We start from the raw sequence: 15,000 nt of genomic DNA, 5'->3' as shown, positions 1-15,000 counted from the left end.
TATGAATTTCTGACGCAGTGCTCTGGATTTTGAATATTTTGGGGTTCGTCGTATTTTAGATTAAAGTTTTGAATATATTGTGTGATATGTATTGCTTATATCTATAGATTTGTATTGCTTATATCTATAGTGCATTGAATGTAGGAGGAAAATGTTTAGTCTTGTTATTTACAGGTGACATATTCAAGAGTTTGTCATTAGAACAACTACAACAACAACCTACTTAACACAATTATAACTACACCATTTCTATAACAGAGTAATAATCGTGCTAAAGAAATCAATGAAAATATGGGAAACTGTAGAAAAATGCTGATTTATAACAAGAAAGCGACGAAAACAACTACACAAACTTGACATAACCTTGACCGCAGCGAGGAGCCGTCAGGCAATCGCTAGCAAGGAACAACGAGCGTACGTGTGTGTGTCTGTGCTGAGGTGGTCCGTGCTTATCGCCAATCATCGGAGCCTTTGCTGGACGTGAACGCCCGTAGGAGGTGGGACAGGAGGCGCGAGGGACCAGCGAAGGACACTGCATGAAGTAAGTACGATGGGGAACGTAAATAAAGGAGATGGGGCGAGAGAAAATGAGATGAGAAATTGCCTTTTGTCTGGTGTTCTGTTTATCAATTTTAACATATTACTGAGACCGGCCAATGAAATAATGATGATATTGAATAGAGGTTAAGGTAAGTGTATAGAAATAAGTTAAGTCAGCGCGTCTTGCCATACCCAGAGGAGAAAGGCTGCGTGTCACGTATTACTTGAGGACAGTCAAGTGCGGGACACTTGATGGCAACGCTGTGCATGTATCAGCTTGTCTGGCTCCTGGAGATGTTGGACAGCGAAAAAATTATGTTTATTGTTCAGACATTTAGCGAAGTTGGAGGGGGAGGTGGCAGGAAAAACACAGATGTATGGACTTGAGTTTATTCCCGACCGGTTTCGCGTACAGCTTCTTCAGGGGAAACCGGAGGCAAACCCAGTTCCCCCGAAGAAGCTGTAGGCGAAACCGGTCGGGAATAAACTAAACTCCATACACCATTGTGTTTATTCGTAATGGAGGTTAGTTATGGAACCAGCTTACCTTTTTCTTTCTCTAGTTAACACAGGTGCCTCAGTCCATCCCAGGTGAGACTATTGTGTTCAATAGTGGTATAATATATTTTTTTTCCATCATTCAGGTTAACAGTGATGGTTCTGGGGGTCTTAATGCTGTGGGATTTCATCAGGACTATTTTCAAAGGTCACAGATGATCCGTCGTGAGTGTTTTTCCAGTTGACAGTGTAGAAGCCTTGTTAACTGTCACATACGTTATGAAAACACCCTTAAAAACTTCAGCTGCTTTCACTACTGCCTGTTAAACGTGCTTGAGATAATACGCCAAAACGCTTCAAAATACGAAGGTTGAAGAAGTAAGTGCTTGTTACGGAGGCGTCAGTGAGGCGCAGGAGGCGAGGCTGCGTAAAAAGTATTGGTTTCACATTAATTGAAAAGTGAAAATATTTGCTGATTTAATTTGATGATATTTACAGCGGAAATCTATTACTGGTGTGGAAGGCTGTCTGTTTGCACGCCAGGCTGGCAGGAAATATAAATACATGATTTCGAAATAGCCTTCACAAATGATGGCAAAGCAAATTGTTTCACCTGCAGCACAGGAAAGAGTTAACGAAATGAAATTAATAAGTGGAGGTCGTCGGTGTATTGCTGACGTCATCTTTGCCCACATCACACAGGGGTGCCAACCACTGCTACGTCATCTTGCCCACATCACACAGGGCTGCCAACCACTGCCACGTCATCTTGCCCACATCACACAGGGCTGCCCACCACTGCCACGCCTTGCCCACATCACACAGGGCTGCCAACCACAGCCATGTCTTGCCCATGTCATACAGGGCTGCCAACTGCAGCCACGTCTTGTCCACGCCACAAAGGGCTGCCAACCAGTGCCACGTCTTGCCCACATCACACAGGGCTACCAATCACTGCCACGTCTTGCCCATATCACACAGGGCTGCCAACCATTACCACGTAATCTTAGTATCACACAGGGCTGTCAACCACTGCCGCACCCTCACATCATACAGGGCTGCCAATCATTGCCACGTCTTACCTAACACACAGGGCTGCCAACCACTGCTACATCTTGCCCACACAACACAGGGCTGCCAACCACTGCTACATCTTGGCTACACAACATAGGGCTGCCAACCACTGCCACCTCTAACATGGGTGCCAACCACTGCCGCATCATCTTACCCACGTCACACCACACAGGGTTGCCAGCCACTGCTATAACACGCACTGGTTATGTCACGGGAATTCTGATGTCTAATTTATTTTTCTATACAAGAGGGTCACTGACAAACAGTTATAGGAAATAAAGGCCCACTGAAGTTGCCAGCCTCTATAGAGTGCAGTACCCCCAAAAAAAAAAATAAATAAATAAAAAAAATAAATAATAAATAAATAAAATAAAATCATTCGGAATCTGAGCAGCATCTTGAAACTTCCCTCTGGAATGATCATGTTTCCAGGAGCGGCATTCCTTGCACTGCACGTCAAAATACACAATTGCCCTCCACAAGTTGTTTGCTGAAGGGAGTGAGTGGCAGGCCTGGCTTTGCGTGACGTCACCGCCCTTCGCCTTCCAAAACAATGACGGCCAGGAATGCGCATTGCGGGTAAAAAGCAAAAAGTAAAAAGCAAAAAAAAAAAAAAAAAAAAAAACTATCTCCGGAAAACCCCGTGATTACTTGATAATGTGTTCTTAACTCATACAGATTTCTCCAGATCATTTCATCGCGGCCCTTTATCCCTTGTTACTTATATTTACGTAAGTAGGTAACAGCCTCGTTAGGAACCATTACTTCTCTTGTGTGTTCGTATGTTATCCCGTGTATCTTATCTTACTGTCGCTTTCATCGTCTCTCTTCACACCACTCTTTACCACTTCCTCTTTACCACTTACTACTACTACTACTACTACTACTACTACTACTAAGGATATATGACCATAAACAAGCAGGCCTACACGTGGCAGTCCTTGTACAAAAACATACCAACCAGTTTCTATCATCATTCCTATCGGTGAATTTGTTTAATCTGCTAACCTGACCTAATCTAACCACAATTACTACTACTACTACTACTACTTCTACTACTACTACTCTCTTTAATTCAATCCCTATATTCTCTCATACCATCATTCCTTCAATCACCTTTCCTTCTCCATATCCTTTACTCTCCCTCTCCCTCCTCATCCTATCCTCCCATCCTGCTCTTTACTCCCCTTCTCCCAGTCTACCCTTCCCTCCATCTTTCTCCTAATCCACACTTCCCCCTCCCCCACCCCACCTCGTCCTGCCCCCGACCCGGACCCCACAAAAGAACCATCAGCCATGTTTGTTTTGGTCTGGGAGATAAAATATTTGCGTGCGCGAGGAGGGTTTGCAGGCTTGGTGAGGTGGTGGTGGGGGGTAGGGGGAGGGGTGAGGGGGAAGTGAGTAGGCCTGGTGGGAATTTTTTTTTTTAATGGGTCGTTAGATGGAGTGCTGTTCTCTTATACCTCGTCTGGCTTACCTAGTGTTTTTTTTTTCTTCTTCTTCTGTTACGGTGTATTTGTGTATGTGTTTGTTGGTTTGTTGGTTTTTTTCCTTATTTTTTTATTATTTATTTATTTATTTGCCACTTTTTTGGGGTTATTTTGAAGCAGATTTGGGATTTTTGGTGTTTTTTTTTTGTCTGGTTGGTTTTATTGTTCTTTTGGGGATAGCTTTTAGTTTAATCTCTCTCTCTCTCTCTCTCTCTCTCTCTCTCTCTCTCTCTCTCTCTCTCTCTCTCTCTCTCTCTCTCTCTCTCTCTCTCTCTCTCTCTCTGCGTGTGTGTGTGCATGTTTGTGTGCGAAAGAGAGAGAGAGAGAGAGAGAGAGAGAGAGAGAGAGAGAGAGAGAGAGAGAGAGAGAGAGAGAGAGAGTTTATCTTTGGTTGTTTATGTTCCTTCGTTTATCTATCTCAATCTGTATTCGTATGAACTCTGAGCTTTCCTCGCGTATTTTTTTGTTGGAGTTCGGTATCACGTTTTCATGGATTCATCTTGTGTTTTCCCTGGCTTGTTTTTCCATTTTTTCCCTTTACTATTTTTTTTTTTGTTTCTTCCTTCCTGCTTTCCTTTTTCCCTCGTGTTCTTCCTTTTTTTTGCTTCCTTCTTACATCCTTCCTTCCTTCCTTCCTTCCTTCCTTCCTTCTTTCCTCTGTTCCTTTTTATTTCATTCCCTTTCCTTTAATTTTCCTTTGTTTTTTTCACTTTTCGATTTTTATCATACTTTCTTCCTCCTTTTATTTTTTTCTCCTTTCCTTCCTTCCCTCCTTCCTTCCTTCGTCCCTTCCTTCCTTCCGTGTCTTTCAGTTCAGCGTTTTCTGTTTCTCTATGTTGAGAGAGAGAGAGAGAGAGAGAGAGAGAGAGAGAGAGAGAGAGAGAGAGAGAGAGAGAGAGAGAGAGAGAGTATATGGAAGATTAAAGCAAAAGTAAAGATATATTGCTCTCTCTCTCTCTCTCTGCGTATTAATGTCCCCAGGGAGGGTGTGGGGGGAGGGGAGGAATCCACTAGGGGAAGAGTGTCAGCCAGATGATGTAGGTAAGAGGCTTGAGTCAACAGAAGCAGAGAGAGAGAGAGAGAGAGAGAGAGAGAGAGAGAGAGAGAGAGAGCTGAGATAGGGTGGGGAGGGAGGGAGGGGAGGATGGAGTATGTACCCTTTTCCACACACACACACACACACACACACACACACACACACACACACGATCCATCCGTTGTTTCATTAATGGTTCAGAGACAGTGTTGACCCGATCGGATTTCTTGGTTTGGATTCGCTCTTCCACTCTGCCTGTGTGTGTGTGTGTGTGTGTGTGTGTGTGTGTTTTAATGGAGTCTTGGTTTGAGTTTTTCTTTTTTGTTTATCCTTTTTTTCCTTGGCTGTATTTCACTTTCGTTTTATTACATTTTCCTCTCTCACTTTGTATGTACGTTTTTCGTGTGTGTGTGTGTGTGTGTGTGTGTGTGTGTGTGTGTGTGTGTGTGTGTGTGAGGGGTCAATCTGGCTGTTTGTTCTCTTCCGTCCGTGTGTCTGCGCAAACAGATCTTTGTGTTCGCTGACGTGTCTTCGAGTTTGTCCGTGTCCATATCCCGGTGGCCGAGACGGACAGACAGACGGACAGACGGACAGACAGATGGACGGATAAATAACAGACAGGCGGATAGTCAGACAAAGACAGACAAGGAGGAAGAGATAGTTGTAGGCAGGATGAGATAGTCGAGTACACACACACACACACACACACACACACACACACACACACACACACACACACACACACACACACACACACACACACACACACACACACACACACACACACACACACACACACACACACACATTCTTTCCTTGCTATGTACAGGTGCATCTCCCTCCCTCCCGCCGCTCGTTACCCCAAGGGCCTGCAGGGGCGGGAAGATGCCCAAGTACTCTCTCCTTGCCCTTCCCATCCCTCTTCCCGTCCCTCACCCGTACCCTTCCTGCTGCCTTGTTCCTGACCCTTCACTCTCCCTCTCTTCTCACTACTATGTACATTAATATCCTCCCTCTTTTTTTCTCTCCTTTTATTCTTTCTCTTCTCATTCCCCTCCCCGTCCTTTTCCTTTCTTTGTGTCTTTGTGTTGTTTCTTCACTTTTACTCTCATTCATGTTCATCCTGCTTTATCTCTTCAGTTTTCTAGTTCGTTCCCTTCTTTTTCTTATTTATTCATTCTTTCTTCTTTCTTTTGTTCCTTGTTTTTCTTTCTTTCTCTCCTTAATGCACATTCATCCGCTGTATCTCTTTCCCTCCCTCGTTTTCTTTTTCCTTCATTCCCCATTTCTCCTTCCCTGCCATTTATCCTTCAACTAAACAATTGTCTCACTTTCTTACCGACTCCCTTCTTCCCTTCAGTCTCACATCGTCATCCCTTGCTCCCTTTTCCTCCCTCCTCCCTTTTACCCCTTCCCTTTCTCCCCGCGCCGCCTGACCTTGGCTATCATCGTAATCTTGCTTGTAATGGCGGGCGCTCTGAGCACGGTATCAATATATGCGAGCGGGCGCCTGAGGGTGGAGGAGGGCGGGCGGCCTGCACACCCATTTATTGCCAGGTAAAATATTGTCTGGGTGTAATTAATCACATTTATATAACGTCCCAGGGTTGATTTACACGAGTGATTCTGAAAATTTCGCTTCCTCGGCTTTGTCAACAAACGGGAGGTGAGGTTGCGTCCCTGCCTCTCCCTCAGTCCCTCTCCCTCCCTGCCCCCTGTCTCGTCCTCCTACTCCTCCTACTCCTCCCTCCCACTGACCCCACTCTCAGCGGCAGGTCTCTCCGTCTCCTTCACTCTTACCTTCCCTCCCTCCTGCTCTCCCGCCTCGCCGCCTCCCTCCCTCCTTCCCTCCCGGTGTTGATATACGCAAGACGCTCCAGTACAAGTTATTCGATATAATTATTTAGAATTGAAACCGCATGATGGACCGTGAGGGCGACTGGGCGGCGGGCAGAGTGAGGAGGTGGGAGGCGGCGGGCAGGTCTGGGGCCGCGACATGGGTGATCCCACCGGCGGGGCTTCCCATCTGATGCAAAGTTCTCACCAGTGTACAGTCTGAGCCCGCATAGGCCCGACCCGGGGGGCGTGGAGGCGCGCTGGTCGTCGGGCAGGGCGCGGCGGGCCAGGTGAGCGGCGGTGGTGCGGGGGCGCCCAGATACCATCACCGACATGCGCAAGTTTGAAGCTCAGTTGCATCTTATCGGCGAGGGATCGTTGTTCATTCATTTTTTTCACTGCATGATGCACTTGCCGCACCAAAATGGCCGCAATAGAATTATCCAAACAAGCGCGAATGGTTTTTAAGCAACTCCTTGATAGAGTCGAAAGCGGAGCGCCCTTGTCCAGCGGGGCGCGTTGGCATTCAAGATTTATCAAGTTGTTGCCGCGCGGGGAGGGGAGCCGCCTCCCGCGCCACGCAGGCCGCGCCCCTCCGACCCTCCGCGGCGGGGCACAAGGGCGGGATTGGCCATGGGACGCTGCGAGAGGGATGAGCCCGTCGTTCTCCCAGCGCTCCGTGAGTTTAAGACAAAGCGGTGCCGTGTTCTTGCCTTCCAGACACCGCCGAGCACACGTCTTTATCATGGCATTGACTGGTGCGGGGGGCGTGGGGGGAGGGCTGGGGGCGATGGGGGGAGGAGGCGGGGTGCTGGGTATGAGTTGGCGAGGCGAGAGGCAGGAGTAGTGATGAGGGCTGGGAGAGGCCGAGGAGTGGAGTGGAGTAGTGTGGAGTGATGGTGTAGGTGGAGGTGGTGGGGATAAGTGGAGTGTGTGGGAGTGTGGAGGGGTGGAGCGTGTTGGTGTAATGGGTGGCGGAGTGAAGGCGAGTCAATATTGGTAATGGTTTTTGATGGTGATAATGATGGTGATGACGATGCTCGGGCAAACATTACTTATAGCGTAAAAACAAACAGAAGATGATCGAACGTATGTATACACGCCATATTAGCTCCACACACACACACACACACACACACACACACACACACACACACACACACAAGGCTAAAAATCACAATATCTTAAGAATACAACACAATAATTAAAAGATCACATCCTTCCCTTTTCCTCTTCCTCTCGCTTCTCCTCCATCTCCCTTCTCCCTCCAGACTCGTGGGTCACTCCCGTTTTGGTGCCGCGGGGAGGGAGGGAGGTGGGTGATGGAGGGCAAGAGTTACGTGTCCGTCTGTCTGTTTGTCTGTATAATGATCTATAAGCATATCTTTATCTCTGTCCATCTGTGTCTCTTCACCTTCTCATTCGTCTGTTTGTGTGTGTGTTTATTCTCGCCACACACACACACACACACACACACACACACACACACACACACACACACACACACACACACACACACACACACACACACACACACACACACACACACACACACACACACACACACACACACACACACACACACACACACACACGGTTCGCAGGCTCAGTGGTAAAGTCCTCGCCTGTCTTTCAGCAAGGTAGGGATCGAGTCTCTCACGTTGATAAAGATAAGAGATAACAGACGATCATCAAGCCTACATGTAATCCTTGACACACACACACACACACACACACACACACACACACACACACACACACACACACACACACACACACACACACACACACACACACACACACACACACACACACACACACACACACACACACACACACACACACACACACACACACACACACACACACACACACACACACACACACACACACCAGGCTGGACTCCCTAAGATGACCAATGGCAGCTCGAGGCGGTGTAACAGCTGATTCCTGATTGGTGGGCAGAATTCTCCCTCCAGCGAATCGCATCGTATTGACTTAATGTTGAAGGTTCCAGCTTAGTTCAGGTTCTTATTGGTATTTTAGCATCTTCGGCGGTTGGAGGAAGAGGAAGAGGAGGAGAAGGGGAAGGGGGGAGGGGGGGGCACTTCAGGTTCTTGGAGGCGCTCTGAATTGGGTGTAAACTTTGAGGTATAACCAGTTGTGTGTGTCTTGATTAGAGTGTGGCCCGAGATGTCTAAAAATGTTTCTCTCTCTCTCTCTCTCTCTCTCTCTCTCTCTCTCTCTCTCTCTCTCTCTCTCTCTCTCTCTCTCTCTCTCTCTCTCTCTTCCTTTGTTTAGTATTTTAATGCTTTTCTTTGATGTCTGGTATGATCTTTCTCTTTTTACTTATTTATTTATTTTTTTTCATTTTGTCTTTGGTTCCTCTTGGTTTTACTTTTGTATTTTTACTTCTTGAATGGCGTGGAATTACCTCCTATTCATACATGCATTTTTCTATTAGCGTCTAACATTTACAATTTCGTGGCTCATGATTGCATAAAGAACAGCTTTCCTCCCTCATGTATTTTTCAGAGGAACCTCAAGCGTGTGTACCGGTATCCTGCAACACTCAGGCCCTGGCGTCATATAAGGTGGGCAGGCGTACACCATTTGCCATGCCTGCGCCCTTTTACTCATCTCTCATAATCCTCAACAACCCCACCCAGTCGCCATTTCAACCCCTTAATACCTTCCCTTCCTCATGTGCCCGACCCGCCTCCGTCGCTTTCCACTCTTCCTATGCGTCTTCCTTATATACCCACCACCTCTTTGCCTCCTTGCCCTCTTCACGCCCACTCCTTCAGCCTTCCTTGTACCTCTTAACCTCCCCCGGCAGACTACTCGAGACGCCATGAGGTAATTGCAAGTCTCATCTTCCTCTCATACCCTCCTCCTCCTCCTCCTACTTCTCCTCCTCCTCCTTCTTCACGTCTCAGCCACGCACACATATGAATCCTTCCTAATCCTACACATCCTGAGGTCCTGTGCTTTCCCGCATGCTCACGTCCTCCGCAGCTTCCTTCACACATATGTTGACGATCCTTGCTTCCTCTCATGCTTCCTCAGTTTCCTCACCACGCTACTGACTTTCCTGTCGTGTAATTTCCAGTGATTCATCTTTGGTAATTTGGAGGACGCAAGTGACGGCTGTGTGTGATAAGATGTGAGGGAGAAGTAGCGACGCACGACTCTTTGTTTGTTTTCGTCTTTCGTTTTGTGTTTCCTCCTATTTATGCTGCTTTGTTGTCTGTCCTCTCCCTTCTTTCTTCATTCGCGTCTTGCTTGTTGGTGTAGTTTCTTCCTTCCCCTGCATTATTACTTGTTTTTGTTCCTCTCGTTTTCGTTTTCCTTGTTCTCATCTCCTTCCTCCCATCTCTCTCTCCTCTCTCTCCTTTTCCTTTAATCCATTCGTCTTAGTCTCCTCTCTCAAGTGCAATTTGGAAACATTATTCATTTTTTGTCCATCTAATTTCATTCAACGTGGCATCCATCTTGTTTGCATTCATCTGTATCTATCTGTCTGTTTGTCTCCTCTTCTGTCTACCTTGCCCACCTGTTTATCTGTGTGTGCTTATTCAGCTACGTATTCATTCATCTCTTTGTCATTTTATCTCTATTGTATGAGTGATTTATCTACCTAACATCTTTGTGTGTGTGTGTGTGTGTGTGTGTGTGTGTGTGTGTGTGTGTGTGTGTGTGTGTGTGTGTGTGTGTGTGTGTGTGTGTGTGTGTGTGTGTGTGTGCTTGCTCATCTGCCTGTCTCTGTCAGTCAGTTTACCAGCTAACTTACTTGTCTGTTTTTCTGTCTGTCTCTCTGTCTGTCTGATTGTTTGTATGTCTGTCTGTGTATCTATCTTTTTCATGTTCTGTCAATCTGTATCTATTTATCTATCTGTCTGTCTGTGTCTGTCTTTCTATTTTCTGTTTATATATTTATCTACTTATCCACCAATCTGTCTATCTATCTATATATCCAGCCAGCTAGCTATCCTTACATCCACCTACCCACCCACCCAGTTTTTCCTATCCATCACTCAATTTACCCTTCCACTTACCCCTCCCTGCAATCTCTCCATCTATCAGTCTTATCTAATCTCTATCAAAATGGAGCAGAGAGGGAGTGAGGAAGTGCATTATTTTGCCCAAACGCTGCTCGTCCTCGTAAGTTTATAGCCATAATTAACGCCGCTCCCCTGTTCTCTCCACCTTTTTTTCCCTCAAATTACAACATATCGATCGTTCTTTGGCTTATTTATACGTTATTTTTTGTTGTTCTCTCTCTCTCTCTCTCTCTCTCTCTCTCTCTCTCTCTCTCTCTCTCTCTCTCTCTCTCTCTCTCTCTCTCTCTCTCTCTCTCTCTCTCTCTCTCTCTCTCTCTCTCTCTCTCTCTCTCTCTCTCTCTCTCTCTTTTCTCCCCCGCAGTCGGTCGAGGCTCCATTGATTGCCTGATTGCTTTCACTTCGCCTGTAATCTAATCTAAAAAGGATCTAATCTTTTACGACTACCTGCGTGGATTTTTATGTATGATCGGTTCCGACTCGCTTGTTTTGAAGGACACTTGAAGGGAAGGGAAGTCATCAAATTTGTAGCGTGTGTTTTGTAAGGTCTAGTTTCTTCAGGAATTTTTAAGGTATTTTAAATGCATCGTATATCGTAACCTTTTTGTGTATGTCCAGGTGTGTGTGTCTTTGGTAGGAATTTCAATTAGACAGTAAGTAAGCTGGGTATTTTAGGGTCAAGGGAACAGAAAAGGGATGGGGGATGGGGAAGGGAAACAGGAAAGGGAGAGAAGTGGAAAGCAGAGAGGAGGAGGAGGAAGAAAGTGCTGAAAGGGAATGGTTTTAGAGAGAGAGAGAGAGAGAGAGAGAGAGAGAGAGAGAGAGAGAGAGAGAGAGAGAGAGAGAGAGAGAGCAGTGCCACACACACACACAGCCCTCATCAGCTTTAAATAATCCATACCATACAACCATTTAAAACTCCCTTTCTACCCTTCCATTCTGTACACCCTCCCTTCACACCCTCCCCTTCCTTCCTCAAACCCTCCCTCCCACACACACTCCCTCTCACCACTCTCCATCCCTCCATCCCGCCTTTCCTCCCATCTCGGCTTCTTTCCGCCCTTCCATTTAGAATTTATGAGGGACGAGTGCAAAAAAAAAGAGCAGAGGGAAAAGAGCATAGGAGCTAAAATCTCCACTAAGAGCGATTGGTTCCGTAGCTAAGAGACCTTAATCCACTGTATGACCGGGGTTTATTAAGACATTGAGAAGGCCGCGTGATAAGAAACGAGTTGTGTAGTGGATGCGAGGGACGAATAATTGGCTGGAAAGTGATAAAAGGAGATGCGTCACCCTGATAGAATGTTAACGCAAGTCTTCTCTCGTGAAAGGAACGTGGTAGTGATAGTGGTGGTGGTAGCAGCATCAGTGGACGGTCTAAAAATTCACCTGTGCGTGTATTAATTAAGACAGGCCAGGTGAGGGCAGGTAGGTGAGAGTAGGACAGGTAGACTTGGCCAGGTGTAATTACCGTGAAGGTGAATGCGTAATGGAAAACACGCCACCGGAAGAGGAGGAGAAGCGAAATAGATGAGGATGACGTGGAGGAGATGAAGGAGGAGGAAGAGGAGGCTGCAATAATGAAAAATTGTAGGAGGAACAAGAACATGATGATCAAATTAAAGTGAAGTGAAGGAGGAGGGTTAGGAAAAAAATAAAGTAGGAGGAAGGAGGACTTGGGTAATTGTAGACTGGCTGAAGGCTTAGCGAGGATGAGGGAAGCAGGAGGCGGCGGCGCGAGACAAGGCTGGGAGAGCGGGCGTGAGGTGAGGAAGGAGCGCCGACGTGGGGACATGTTGAGGGGGGTCAGGAGAGAGAGAGAGAGAGAGAGAGAGAGAGAGAGAGAGAGAGAGAGAGAGAGAGAGAGAGAGAGAGAGAGAGAGAGAGAGAGACTATAGTATTTTCTAATGGACATCTTATCTAAGGTGAATCCCAGATGCAAAATAAGATCACAGCCAGTAAGTGGACGATGAGAAGGAGGAGGAGAAGAAGAAGAGGAAGAAAAGAGGAGGAGAAAGCGTCAGGTAGCAGTAGGCAGTTAGCTATTGGCAGATAGGGCGTGATGACAGAAAAAAAAACACAGGACTAAGAGAGAGAGCGAATTTCTATAAGTAAAAGCAGTGGTCGGAATGTCCACGCGGCTGCCTTGACTAAGTGGCTGAGTGTCCTGTGTGGCGAGTGTCTGGTTGTCCCGCCGGATGAGTGGGTGGCTCTGTGTTTGGTGTGGATGACGCTAATGACGGGAGGGCGGCAGTGAAGGATAGACAGGCTGGCAGAGACGGAGAGAGATGATCGCGGGAGGACGGTAGTAGAATAACAATAGATTCGTGTGCACCCTTCTCTCTCTCTCTCTCTCTCTCTCTCTCTCTCTCTCTCTCTCTCTCTCTCTCTCTCTCTCTCAGTGCGACTAAAACTGCTATTTTATCTCACCTAAAGTCGTGCAGATATCGAGAGAGAGAGAGAGAGAGAGAGAGAGAGAGAGAGAGAGAGAGAGAGAGAGAGAGAGAGAGAGAGAATGTATACGGGACTTAGCCATGTGTATCGAAATTCGGAGAGAAGAAGTATTTGATACGGGATAATTGAAAAAAAAAATGAGATAGAAAAAAATACGAGGAAAGAAAAGAAGGAAAAGATACGCAACTCAAGGAAAAATCAGAAACGATTGTAATACTGATGAAAAATAACAGAGAGAGAGAGAGAGAGAGAGAGAGAGAGAGAGAGAGAGAGAGAGAGAGAGAGAGAGAGAGAGTTGGTCTATACCCGATAAGTCTCGATGCAGAACAAACACTCCAAGTCAAAGGTATCTCTTGAAAATAATGAAAATATGCTGAGGGATAACACATGCAAAACGGGCGGTGTCAGGGAGGCTGGAGGGTGCACGGGAATGGAGGGAAAGAGAGAAAGAAAGCCAGGGAGGGATGGAGGGAGGGCAGGAGGGAGAGATGCTGTTGCTTACTCTTCCAACACACATTGTTTTCATTGGTGGCAGCAGTGTTGGGACGCACCGCCTTCCCGTGCCATCCAGGAGCACCTCAATGTAACACTACTCTTTCTCCTTCCACCCCCAGCCATCCATCCACCCAACCATCCAACAATCCCATTCCATTCCATCTACGCTTTTATTATCGAAATTTTTAGGTCACCAAATAAGACCTCCCTTCCTTCCACACTAACCATCCACCCATCCATCCACCAACCATCCACCCTATTCCATCTACAGTTTGTTATTGAAATGCTAACGTCACCAGTATCAAGTTAGGTTGAAATCCCATCAAAAAATGCTACCCTACCTTCCACTCTCAACCATCCACTCATCCACCCATCCACCCACCCAACCATCCACCTCATTCTAAGGTCACAAGTACTACGTAAAGTTGAAATTCCACCAAATACAGTCACACTTCAGCCCTAAAGGAAGGAGTGCCGATGTGGAGTTCTCTCTGAATCCACACTGACCAATATTTTCTCCCATGTGAGGGCTCTTCTGGTGGAGCGAGGGGGAGAGAGAGAGAGAGAGGGGAGAAGGAGGGAGAGATAATGTGAAGGTGATGGCTTAATTTCTTTTCTTTTTTTTTCTTTTAGTGTTGGAGCGGCTGAGTAGGTGTCTGATGTTAGAGAGAGAGAGAGAGAGAGAGAGAGAGAGAGAGAGAGAGAGAGAGAGAGAGAGAGAGAGAGAGAGAGAGAGAGAGAGAGAGAGAGAGAGAGAGAGAGAGAGAGAGAGGAATGGGAACTGAAAAGAACACGAATGAAGAAGAAATAGGAACGTGGAAGAAAATCGCCCCGCATAATATCTGTACCGACGTGTGTGTGTGTGTGTGTGTGTGTGTGTGTGTGTGTGTGTGTGTGTGTGTGTGTGTGTGTGTGTGTGTGTGTGTGTCTACGCGGTCACCTTCATAATGTGTCTCAGCGCGTCGAAACGTTGCAATATGGAGCTAAGGAGAGAGAGAGAGAGAGAGAGAGAGAGAGAGAGAGAGAGAGAGAGAGAGAGAGAGAGAGAGAGAGAGAGAGAGAGAGAATGCTGCTTCATCATTTCCCTCTTGTCTTATTTGAAAGGAAAAGAAAAGCGAAAATTTACATACATACATATGTGAATAAAGGGCAAGAGGAGGAGGAGGAGGAGGAGGAGGAGGAGGAGACAGAAAGCAAAAACAAGACGAAAAGGAGGAGGGGACATAAAAAGGGAAGATGGAAAGGTGGAAGATCAGAGAGAAAAGGAGGAATAGTAGATGAAGGAGGAAGAAGAGAATTACATAGATTAAAAGAGAAATGAAGAAGGAATACAAAACCACATTTTAATATTCAGGGAACTAAGCACAAATGAACAGAATAGAAGGAGGAGAAAGAGGAGGAAGAGGAGGAGGAGGAGGAGGAGGAAGAGGAGGAGGAGGAGGAATGCACCCACAATCCTCTTCAAATTTCGTATAATTAATTAGGAATTTACATATTGATTTCCTTCTTGTATTCC

At 46.4% G+C, this 15,000-nt stretch overlaps 1 long non-coding RNA gene across 1 annotated transcript in view; it reads left to right on the top strand.

The window, feature by feature from the left end:
* Positions 1-322: 322 nt before the first annotated feature.
* The window catches only part of LOC135115034 (uncharacterized), a 296,581-nt gene continuing 281,903 nt past the window's right edge, over positions 323-15,000 (top strand). The window contains exon 1 of the long non-coding RNA XR_010275772.1: positions 323-541. This is a non-coding gene — a long non-coding RNA (uncharacterized LOC135115034). The remainder of the gene's footprint in view (positions 542-15,000) is intronic.

The sequence above is a fragment of the Scylla paramamosain genome, chromosome 28, assembly GCF_035594125.1.
Source record: "Scylla paramamosain isolate STU-SP2022 chromosome 28, ASM3559412v1, whole genome shotgun sequence".
Taxonomy (NCBI): Eukaryota; Metazoa; Arthropoda; class Malacostraca; order Decapoda; family Portunidae; genus Scylla; species Scylla paramamosain.
Note: the sequence above shows the minus strand (reverse complement) of the source record. Positions and strands in the feature narration are given on the sequence as shown.